At 42.6% G+C, this 12,427-nt stretch overlaps 1 long non-coding RNA gene across 1 annotated transcript in view; it reads right to left on the bottom strand.

Moving 5' to 3' along the window:
* The window catches only part of LOC142740776 (uncharacterized), a 35,867-nt gene extending 23,826 nt beyond the window's left edge, over positions 1–12,041 (bottom strand). The window contains exons 1-2 of the long non-coding RNA XR_012880880.1: positions 11,957–12,041; positions 10,907–11,006 (exon numbers count right to left, since the gene is read on the bottom strand). This is a non-coding gene — a long non-coding RNA (uncharacterized LOC142740776). The remainder of the gene's footprint in view (positions 1–10,906; positions 11,007–11,956) is intronic.
* Positions 12,042–12,427: the final 386 nt, after the last annotated feature.

Raw genomic sequence — 12,427 nt, 5'->3', positions numbered from 1 at the left:
ACCCTTTTAACAATTTTTGGAGTGTGTGTCTCCAGTGGTACAAGCTGGGCGCCACATATTGGCATATCTATTGAAAAACCATTTTCACTCTGCAACATCGCGTGCACACCAATTTCTGCCAATCACCTTAATATGCTCACTACACCCCTTAGTGAATACCTTGAGGGGTGTAGTTTCCAAAATGGGGTCACTTCTGGGGGGGATCCACTGTTTTGGTCCCACAGGGACTTTGCAAATGCGACATAGCGACCAGAAACCAATCCAGCAAAATCTGTACTCCAAAAGCCAAATGGCGCTCCTTCCCTTCTGAGCCCTACTCTGTGCCTAAACAGCAGTTTATTACCACATATGTGGTATTGCCGTACACAGGAGAAGTTGCTTTACAAGTGTTGGGGTGCTTTTTTTCATTTATTTGTTGAGAATATGAAACATTTTCAGCTAAAACTACGTCTTATTGAAGAAAAAGGTTTTTTTTTATTTTCACTGCCCAATTCTAATAAAATCTATGAAACATCTGTGGGGTCAAAACGCTCACTACACCCCTAGATGAATTCCTCAAGGGGTGTAGTTTCGTGAATCGAGTCACTTTGGGTAGTTTCCACTGTACTGGTACCTTAGGAGCTTTGCAAAAGTGACATGGTGTCAAGAAACCAATCCAGCAAAATCTGTGCTCCAAAAGCCAAATGGCACTCCTTCTCTTCTGATCCTTGCCGTATGCCAAAACAGCAGTTTATGACCACAAATGGGGTATTGCCGTACTCCAGAGAAGTTGCTTTACAAATGTTGGGGTTCTTTTATTCCTTTATTTGTTGAGAAAATGAAAAATGTTGAGCTAAAGCTACGTCTTATTGGAAAAAAAGGATTTTTTTTATCTTCACTGCCCAATTCTAATAAAATCTATGAAACCCCTGTGGGTTCAAAATGCTCACTACACCCCTAGATGGATTCTTCAAGGGGTGTAGTTTCCTAAATGGAGTAACTTTTTTGCTGTTTTCACTGTTTTGGTCCCTTAGGGGCTTTGCAAATGCGACGTGGTCTCCACAAACCATTCCTGCTAAATTTGAGCTCCAAAAGCCAAATGGCGCTCTTTCCCTTCTAAGCTCCGCCGTGTGTCTAAACAGCCGTTTATGAGCACATGCGGGGTATTGTTTTACTCGGGAGAAATTGCTTTACAAAAGTAGTGGTGCATTTTCTCCTTTTAGTCCTTGTGGAAATTAGAAAAAATAAGCTAAACCTACATTTTCTTTGAAAGAATGTAGATTTTCATTTTCACAGCCTACTTCCAATAATTTCTGCAAAAAACCTGCGGGGTCAAAATGCTCACTATACCCCTAGATAATTTCCTCAAGGGGTATAGTTTCCAAAATGGGGTCACTTTTGGGGGATTTCCACTGTTTTGGTGCCGCAAGAGCCTTTCAAACCCGACATGGAGCTTAAAATATTTTCTAATAAAAAGGAGGCCCCAAAATCCTCTAGGTGCTCCTTTGCTTCTGAGGCCTGTGCTTCAGTCAATAAGTGCACTAGGGCCACATGTGGGGTATTTCTAAAAACGGCAGAATCTGGGCAATAGATATTGAGTTGCGTTTCTCTGGTAAAACTTTCTGTGTTACAAAAAAAATAGATGAAAAATGAATTTCTGCAAAAAAAAAAAGAAATTTGAACATTTCACATCTACTTTGCCTTAATTCCTGTGAAACATCTAAAGGGTTAAGAAACTTTCTAAATGCTGTTTTGAATACTTTGAGGGGTGAAGTTTTTAAAATGAGGTGAGTTATCGAGGGTTTCTAATATATAAGGCCCTAAAATCCACTTCATAACTGAACTGGCCCCTGTAAAAATAGCCTTTTGAAATTTTCTTGAAAATGTGAGAAATTGCTGCTAAAGTTCTAAGCCTTGTGATGTCATAGAAAAATAAAAGGATGTTCAAAAAACGATGCCAATTTAAAGTAGACATATGGGGGATGTTAATTAGCAACAATTTTGTGTGGTATTACTATCTGTCTTACAAGCAGATACATATAAATTTAGAAAAATGCTAATTTTTGCAATTTTTCGCTAAATTTTGGTGTTTTTCACAATTAAATACTTAATGTATCGAGCAAATTTTGCCAGTAACATAAAGTCCAATGTGTCACGAGAAAACAATCTCAGAATCGCTTGGATAGGTAAAAGCATTCCGAAGTTATTACCACATAAAGTGAAACATGTCAGATTTGAAAAAATTGGCTGTGTCCTGAAGGCCAAAACAGGCTGTGTCTTGAAGGGGTTAAAGCAATGTCTGATTTGGGGGGTGGGGCCTGGATCAATGCTGTGTAATAATTTCCATGTTGAAGATTTGCAGTGGTTTACGGTTCCAGCCACGTGTATGAGATTTGAACAAACCTCATCCACATGCTTCTGAACATTTTCTGCACGGAAATCCGAGCGTGCTGAGGATTTTCAGGTCTGCAGTGTGATTATTCTGTTCTGGTTGTCCACTACGGATTTCAGCCTTTTCAATGAAGAAGGGGTGAAACATGCAGCATTTACGTCCTGTGTGAATTCAGCCCAAGGCAACATAGTGATGTAGTGGAGAAATCCATGTGTTTTTACCGTTACATGTGAATGCAGTTTTTAAACTCCACTCATACGTATAGTACTGTGTTTTTGTGGATATGACGGATCTGCCATGTGTGAACGTGGTCTTACATTGCATAGGTAGGTTATGGTATTAACACGCAGCAGATTTGTTGCAGAATTTCTCGAACTAAAAATTAGTGTTGCCATCTGAACGGGGTTGTTTCTCCATCATGTGAATGGATTTCTGCAAACCTCGTTTAGGCACATTCACACGACAGTAAAACGTCCATCACACGGCCGTTTTCAGAACAATGATGGTCTATGGGTGTATTCACACGGCCGTTTTTTTTTAACAATGCCATGTCCTATTTTTGGCCGTTTTCACGACCAGACGTCTCCTATAGAAGTCAATGAATCCGTTTTTAACGGCTGTCAATACATGTACAACCGTTAAAAACTGATCTGTGACATGGGGATTCAAGAGGCAAGTGAACTATTGGTTCCCTAGCTGGCTATTGGCGGTGTGATGTTGCTGAATGCCCTACATACTCACCAATGCAGCGCCGTCTTCTTGAGGTGTGGTCTCTGGTCTTTACTAGTTCTGTGATTCTGTGAAGACGAGAGACCACACGTGAAGAAGACGGCGCTGCATCGATGAGCGTGTCATCGCGCCGCCTTCGCAGAACCCGTTAAGACTTGAGACCACACCTGAAGAAGACAGAGTTATGTAGGGCTTTGTGGCATCATCTACAGTGAGGCTGTGTGGCATCATCTACAGGGGGGCTGTGTGGCATCTACAGGGTGGCTGTGAATAGTGTCTAGGTGAACATGTGATCTTTCCTTGGGTGTTTTCAGGGGGTTGGGACAAAACAGCCTGACCAATGAAATTCATCAGTTTTTTTTAACGGCCATGAAAAACGGATGTCAAACGGCCATTAAAAACGGACAGAGGGACTGGAAATGGATGAAAATTTGGAGACACACTGATGCAAAATGGCCATGAAAAACTGATAGTTGATCTGTTTTTAATGGCTATTTTTTTTCACTGTCGTGTGAAGGTAGCCTTAGTCCCCATGCACACGAACGTGCTTTTGCGGCCGCAATTCCCCCGAAAATCCACGGGTGAATTGCGGCCCCATTCATCTCAATGGGCCCATGCACACGACCGTGGTTTCCACGGTCCATGCGTGGCCCAGGAGCATTGCTTGCAAAAAGAATGGACATGTCTTATTACGGCCGTGTTTTGCGGTCCAGGCTCATAGAAAATATTGCACGCGGCCAAGTGCACGGCCTGCGATTTGCAGGCGGCTCGCGGGTGCCACTCCGCGGCCGGCCGACCCGAAAATCACGGCCGTGCACATGGTTATGGACGTGTGCATGAGGCCTTAGGGTATGTTCACACGCTTAGGGTATGTGCACACACAAACTCAAAAACATCTGAAAATACGGAGCTGTTTTCAAGGGAAAACAGCTCCTGATTTTCAGACGTTTTTTAAGCCACCGGCGTTTTTCGCGGCGTTTTTTACGGCCGTTTTTGGAGCTGTTTTTCTAGAGTCTATGGAAAAACGTCCCAAGAAATGACATGCACTTCTTTTTCACGGGTGTCTTTTTACATGCCGTTTTTGTGCCGCGTAAAAAACACCCTGTCGGAACAGAACACCGTTTTCCCATTGAAATCAATGGGCAGATGTTTGGAGGCGTTTTGCTTTCCGATTTCTGTGGCTGTTTTTCGGGCCGTTTACGGCCTGAAAAACGACTGAAAACACTACATGTGAACATACCCTTAACAAAACCGTCAAGGGAAAACAGCTCCTGATTTTCAGACGGTTTTTAATTAACTCGCGTTTTTTGCTGCGTTTTTTTACGGCCGTTTTTCTATAGAGTCAATGAAAAATGGCTCAAGAAGTGACATGCACTTTTTTTTTGCGGCCGTTTTTTAACGCAGACATTTTTCAAGACCGCCGCGTAAAAAAATGCCCCGTCAGAACAGAACGCCATTTACGGCCCAAAAAACGGCTGAAAATAAACCGTGTGAACATACCCTTAGGTCTCATGCCCACTTCAGTTTTTTTCTTCAGGGTGCTATCTGTTTTTTAACACAGTATAATGACCCTATAGTTCCCCCACACAGTACAATGCCGCCATAGCTGCCCCTACACATGATAATGACCCTATAGTGCCCCTGACATTGATTAATGCCTCCCATAGCTGCCCCTACACAGAATAATGCCCTCATAGCTGCCCCCCATATCCAGTACAATGCCCCCACAGCCAGTATAATGAATCCAATACCCCCACAGCCAGTATAATTCCCCCACTGCCAGCATAATGCCCCCATACAGTTTAATTCCACCTTAGCTGCTTCCATGCAGTAATATAAATATATATATATAAAAAGTATATATAAATACCCACCTAACGCTGTTCCCACGACGAGTGGAGGCAATCCCTCTGCAACTCCAGTGTGTGCCTCGGCGCAGTCAGGTGGGATGACATCACTGCATCGGGCCTGTCTGCGCTGAGACGCTCACGGCCAGCGTTACACAGTGAATAATGGAGCACATTGATTTCAACTGTATCTGTGTCCTGAGGACGCAGTTACAATTGAGACAGGGACATGCCCAGCCCGCCACGGGGCCCCTCCATCTCGGTGGGCTCGGGGCCTCTACCCCCTTACCCTGCTAGTTACACCTCTGCTTACTATAGATGCCATTTTGAGTGCCTAGTTCTTCTGAGAGTTTCTTTGCCATTTTAATACAAGTAATTGTTATTTCAAATATTTGTTAAGATTTTTAAACTAGAATAAACAATGAGCATAATAATAGAACCAAGGGGACAATTCTGACACTCCACACACAATAATATTACAAATTGTAAAGAAAAAGACACAATTGTATTGTTCTAAAGAAAACCTTCCTTTACTTGTGTTTTTTATTACAATCCTCTCACATCTTAAAGAGGCTCTGTCACCAGATTTTGCAACCCCTATCTGCTATTGCAGCAGATAGGCGCTGCAATGTAGATTACAGTAACGTTTTTATTTTTAAAAAACGAGCATTTTTGGCCAAGTTATGACCATTTTTGTAGTTATGCAAATGAGGCTTGCAAAAGTCCAACTGGGCGTGTATTATGTGTGTACATCGGGGCGTGTTTACTTCTTTTACTAGCTGGGCGTTCTGATGAGAAGTATCATCCACTTCTCTTCAGAACGCCAAGCTTCTGGCAGTGCAGACACAGCCGTGTTCTCGAGAGATCACGCTGTGACGTCACTTCCCCAGGTCCTGCATCGTGTCAGACGAGCGAGGACACATCGGCACCAGAGGGTACAGTTGATTCTGCAGCAGCATCAGCTGGTAAGTAGCTACATCGACTTACCTGCTAACGCTGATGCTGCTGCAGAATCAACTGTAGCCTCTGGTGCCGATGTGTCCTCGCTCGTCTGACACGATGCAGGACCTGTGAGTGACGTCACAGATCTGCACTGCCAGAAGCTGGGCGTTCTGAAGAGAAGTGGATGATACTTCTCATCAGAGCGCCCAGCTAGTAAAAGTATTAAAAACGCCCCGATGTACGCACATAATACACGCCCACTTGGACTTTTACTTTTAAACACACCCACTTGGACTTTTGCAAGCCTCATTTGCATAACTACAAAAATGGTCATAACTTGGCCAAAAATGCTAGTTTTTTTAAAAATAAAAACGTTACTGTAATCTACATTGCAGCGCCTATCTGCTGCAATAGCAGATAGGGGTTGCAAAATCTGGTGACAGAGCCTCTTTAAGCAGGTCGGCAGGGCTTGAAGGGGTTATCTGGGTTTTTAAAATTGATGGCCTATCCTCAGTATTGGCCATCAATATTCGATCGGATGGGGTCCAGCTCTCGACACCCCCAAAGATCAGCTGCTTAAAGGGGCTGCAGCACTGGTATGAGCGCTGCAGCCCTTCATCGTTTACATGGATTTCCTTCTCATTCGTACTTGCATTCACTTGAATGGGACAGCGGTGCAATACCTTTCACGGCCACTACAAATGTAACAGCGCCTCCAAAGTAAGAACAGGGAGAAAACCATTGAAACAATAAACGGCATATAAGCACCTCGTCCCCTTCAAACAGCTGATTGGCGGGGGTGCTGACAATCAGCCCTCGCCTAAGGATAGGCCATCAATTTTAAAAATCCAGATAACCCCTATAAAATTTTCAAGTATTTCTGCAAACAAGTGGAGCACATCTGTCAGTACGGCCCAGTTCACATGACATTTTACAATACTATGGTTGTGTTCAGACAGCACCGGTGTTTTTCGGGTGCTAGAGATAGGGTCCCAACCCAGATGTAGGTCAAGAATTGTAATCTGCACACCTTAATTGTGTTCAAAATAATATCTTTAATTTGTTACTCAGGATAAATGCCAGAGGCTATGCGGGCAACGTCAACGTTTCGGTCGTGAGACCTTCGTCGGGCACTGAGCCGTACTGGGGACTCGATCTGTTAGTATAATACGTAGTAGCGCTGCTATCAATTGGATGTGGCGGTTTACTGCTCTTATCGGCGCCGAAACGTTGACGTTGCACGCATAGCCTCTGGCATTTATCCTGAGAAACAAATTAAAGATATTATTTTGAACATAATTAAGGTGTGCAGATTACTATTTTACAATCCTACTAGGGTACATGTCATTTTTTTTTTTTAACACAAACATATCCTGTACAGGGTTTCTAAAAGAAAAGACAAAAAACACGGCGCCACATGGTGCAGATCACAAACTATAAAAGAACAGCAAGACACATGAATAGATGACTGCTCACCTATTTGACTTGTGCAACGACAGGCACAACACTGGTGAAAACAGAATTGGTGAATGAGATGAAGCTGCAGCTAGGTTCAGAAGCCGGTTAACTGAGCAAGGAAACCGCTAAAATAGGAACTTAGGTATTTGAAAAAAATTAACCAAGAAATAGCGCTGCTACCATCCAAGAAGGGTCATATAAGTTATAATAGTTCAAGCTTTTAATGTGCAGACTACGCGTTTCAACGCCGAACAGGCGTCTTCGTCAGGTACAAGAAGAAACCAAATTCACTGGCTTATATAATGATTGACAGCATTACCGGGGGGAGGGCAACGGAAAGTGTGGCCATGGCCAGCCATTGCACAGGGCGCATCACTCCAGCAGGTGGAAGGGGGCGCTGCGCTGGCTCCCTTCCCCTGCTTGTGTTTCAGAAGCAGCCGGCCGGCGACCCAGCAGTGCTAGGTCGTCCCCTTGCAGCGGGGCGTCGCCAAATGAGTTATTTTTTACAACCCCCTTACGTGCTCTCCGCCGGACTAAGTAAAAAGGGGGCGGCGGAGGGGGTTCACGTACAGACATTGTGAAGTGAGCGCTGATTGGTGGAGCAGCAGGGGCCTCTGTCTGCTCCACCAATCAGCACAGCCTTTACTGCACACCCACACAGACTAAGCGCCTCCCGCAGCTCTCCTCTGCAGCTGCCACAGTGAAGACTCCTCCACGGAGCTCAGGACTCTGGTAAGAGCAGCAGCTTTAGTGTAATCTATGTTCATGTATGTAGGGAGCTACAAATGATGTGTAACAGGATGTTTTTTTTTTTTTTGCATAGATCGATTTTGTGGGGGACGGGAGACTTGTTTATAGGTGCTGTGTGCGTGGGGATACTTTATAAATCCATTTGGTGGGGGAGGAGACATTGTCTAAATGCTATAGGGGTTTGGGGAGATTATTTACAAATCTATTTTGTGGGGGAGGGGGACTTCTGTATAGTTTATTTTGTTGTGTAGGTGCTTATTATAAATGATATGTGGGGGAGGGGAACTTGGCTGCAAATGTTATGCATGGGGGAGAAAGGATTCTATAGAGATTAACTTGATTATAGGGGTAGGGACACACAGGGCAGATACACTGCATAAAACTACACAGAGTATCCGTCCTGGAAACCGCAGGGAATTCCACCTGAAAAAATCGCACAAAATTTTGTTGCAGTTTTTCGGGCGGCATGTCCACTGCGGAAAGACTGCAGAAATAAAAAAAGCTAATACTCCCGGTCTTAGTCATAGCGATGCGTATTCTCTTTTGAGCGGAGTCCGGCCTCCTGGGATGACGCTGTAGTCCTTTGATTGGCTGCAGCAGTCACCTGGGATGAATCGTCATCCCGGGAGGCCGGGCTGTGCTCAGAAGAGAATATGCATCGCTATGACTACGGCCGAGAGTAAGAATATGCTTTTTTTGCTCATTTGAGATTTTCGCAACGGAATCGCAGCATTTCTACCTCACATTGAATTCAATGGGTAACTACTACAATACAAGAGCAGCAATTCCACAGCATAAATTAACATGCTGCAGATTTTTAAAAAACGCACCGCAGGTCAATTTATGTACAGTTTCTGCAGCGTTTATGCTACGTGTATTCCTACCCTAAGAGTATATTCACACGTTGCAGCCATATTTCAGCTTTATTTAATTTTGTGAAAATTGCATCAAAATATGAACGCAGCGTGTAAATACATCCTAAACAAAATATGTGGCGGAGCGGGGTTTAGTTATAGTTGTGTGTGCAGGGGGGAGACTTGGCTAGAATTTTAGCATTAGGACGACATACGCAGCAATTTCAATGTTTCCCTATCAGACATTTGGAAAGTTCGCAAGGTTGCACACAACATTTTTCTTCCCATAGTGTTATCTAGTCATTGTATGGTGGTATTATTCAGTATTTGGTGGTATTATCATAGTTACATAGTTTGTACGGTTGAAAAAAGACACATGTCCATCAAGTTCAACCAAGGGATGGGAAAGGGGAAGTAAAAAATTTCTACACATAGGAGCTAATATTTTTTTGTTCTAGGAAATTATCTAAGCCTTTTTTAAAGCCATCTACTGTCCCTGCTGTGACCAGCTCCTGCGGTGACTTCCATAGATTCACAGTTCTCACAGTAAAGAAGGCTTGTCGCCTCTGCAGGTTGAACCTTTCTTTTTCCAGATGGAGGGAGTATCCCCTTGTTTTCTGAGGGGGTTTTACATGGAACAGGATTTAAAAATATTTTTTGTATGTGCCATTCATATATTTATATAAGTTAATCATGTCCCCCTTAGTCGTCTTTTTTCAAGGCTAAATAGGTTTAGTTCTTTTAATCTTTCCTCATAACTTAGATTCTCCATGCCCCTTATTAGCTTTGTTGCTCTTCTTTGTATTTTTTCTAACTCCAGGGCATCTTTTCTATGAACTGGAGCCCAGAACTGAACTGCATATTCTAGATGAGGCCTCACTAATGCTTTGTAAAGTGGTAATATTACATCCCTGTCCCGAGAGTCCATGCCTCTTTTAATACACGACAATATCTTGCTGGTCTTTGAAGCAGCTGATTGACATTGCATGCTGTTATTTAGTTTATGATTTACAAGAACACCCATATCCTTCTCAACAACCTGACTCCCCCAGTGTAGCTCCCCCTAGGACATATGATGCATGCAGGTCGTTCGTACCCAGATGCATAACTTTACATTTATCTACATTAAACTTAATTTGCCAAGTGGATGCCCAAACACTCAGTTTGTTTAAATCCGCTTGCAATTCACGAACATCTTCCATATCTGAACTATATTGCATAGCTTGGTGTCATCTGCAAAAATAGAAATAGTGCTATTAATCCCATCCTCTATATCATTAATAAATAAGTTGAATAATAGTGGTCCCAGCACTGAACCCTGGGGTACACCACTTATAACCAGGGACCATTCAGAGTAGGAATCATTTACCTCATCTCTCTGGATACGGTCCTTGAGCCAATTCTGAATCCAATTATAAACTATACTTTCTAAACCTATAGTCCTTAATTTACCCATTAGGCGTCTATGGGGGACAGTGTCAAATGCCTTTGCAAAGTCCAAAAACACTATATCCACAGCGGCCCCTCTGTCTAGGCTTCTGCTCACCTCTTCATAAAAACAGATTAGGTTAGTTTGACAACTTCTGTCCTTAGTAAAACCGTGCTGGCTGTCACTTAATTTTGTATATAGTCCCTCAATAGCCCCTCAATGGATGTTAAGCTTACTGGTCTATAATTACCCGGGGAAGACCTAGAGCCCTTTTTGAAAATAGGCACCACATTTGCCCTGCGCCAGTCCCTTGGCACTATACCAGTCACTAGACTCTCAAAAAGAGGATATCCCCAATGGTCACTCAAACGAGCGAGTGACATCATGTCCAAAAAACCAAGAACTCAACTACTGCAATACCACAATAAAACTACCACTAAGCAAACCACTCAAAGTCAGCCTACATTAATCCTCCAACAGAGCAACCAATTTTGCCAAATCAAAAACTTAGTTAACCAATACTTACCAATCCTTATGGAGGATGATAATCTGCGCACCATCCTGGCAGGAGGAATTAGAGTAGTAGCTCGCAAAGCGCCATCCTTAGGCAGCGTCCTTTCTCCATCCTATTTCAGTTCCAAAGATTTAACAAAAACAACATGGTTAGAAACAAAAGGTTTTTTCAAGTGTGGCCAACACCCCTGCAAAGTTTGTACCTATGCATACCCCACCAAAAATTTCTGCAATTCCACTCATACAGACACATTTATTATTCAAAATTACATTAATTGTAACACAGAATCCGTTATTTACATTATTGAGTGCACAGATTGCAAATTGAAATATGTGGGCTGCACTAACAGAAAACTCAAAACTAGAATACTAGAACATCTCAGCTACATCAGGAACCCCAATATTGTCAACATTTCAAATGCATCAAAACATTTCATACATAAACACAACAGGACAACCAAGAGTTTTTGTTGTTATGCTATCGAAAAAATTCATCTGCCAAAAAGAGGAGGAGATATAATTAACAAAACCCACCTCAGAGAAGCCTTCTGGATATACAGATTAAAGACAAGATTTCCGGATGGCCTTAATCTAAAAAAGGAACTCATGTACCAGTATTAAGAAAATAAGATAATCACGTAGTGCATTATCTTCCCAGAACATACAACACCAACTAACTGTATCACAATATCTCCAAAACATATGTAAATATATGTGATAATTTCTTCATATCAAGAGTCTCCATCTATCCACCTGTAATTTTAACTTTCACTCTCTGTAGTACTCGCACAACATATGTTTATTGACATGTACTACCTCGTCATATTTTGTTTTTAGCCTGCACTTCACTCCCTTTTTCCTTACACATGCACTTATGATCCCATTTATGAATCAGTGATAATCAGAACTGCAAACAAGCCTAACACTTCCAACTGGCTTTCCCTCAGGTCACCTATACGGCAAATTACAAAACTTAAAGTTCCGGCCACATCATGAACAATGTCCTACATAAATCACCATCAAAATTATTAGTTAATCTAATATTAATAAATTAATTTCTTACCCATTATGTTCGCTCGAAATGTGATGACGTTTTTTGCCCGAACAGATGGCTTTCTGTGTTTGGTCCGGCGTTCTGCGTTCCACATGATTACGAGATCTGAAACGCACACATGACCATTAATCATGTCTTACATTTCGAAACTCTTACCTTCAGTATAACATGGTATAATTAAGACACCTATCTCTAACATTACTAAGTACTAACATCGAGAAAACTTTGCCATATACTAAGTACTACACATGAGCATTACTTACCATGATACGAACGAACGCTTTCCCACTTCCGGTTTTGCGTTCCAGATGACACACCACGCAGTGGAACGCAATCAGGACCCAGCTGCTCTACACCGGACATAGCATAAATAGACTAGGGCGCCAGTTTCAAACTACACTACAGCCAAGACTAAGGACGTCGTTACCGTCCGAAACGCGTAGGCTTCTACAGGATCATCCTCTCATTACCCACACACCA

This window comes from Rhinoderma darwinii, chromosome 2, assembly GCF_050947455.1.
Source record: "Rhinoderma darwinii isolate aRhiDar2 chromosome 2, aRhiDar2.hap1, whole genome shotgun sequence".
Lineage (NCBI taxonomy): Eukaryota > Metazoa > Chordata > Amphibia > Anura > Rhinodermatidae > Rhinoderma > Rhinoderma darwinii.
Note: the sequence above shows the minus strand (reverse complement) of the source record. Positions and strands in the feature narration are given on the sequence as shown.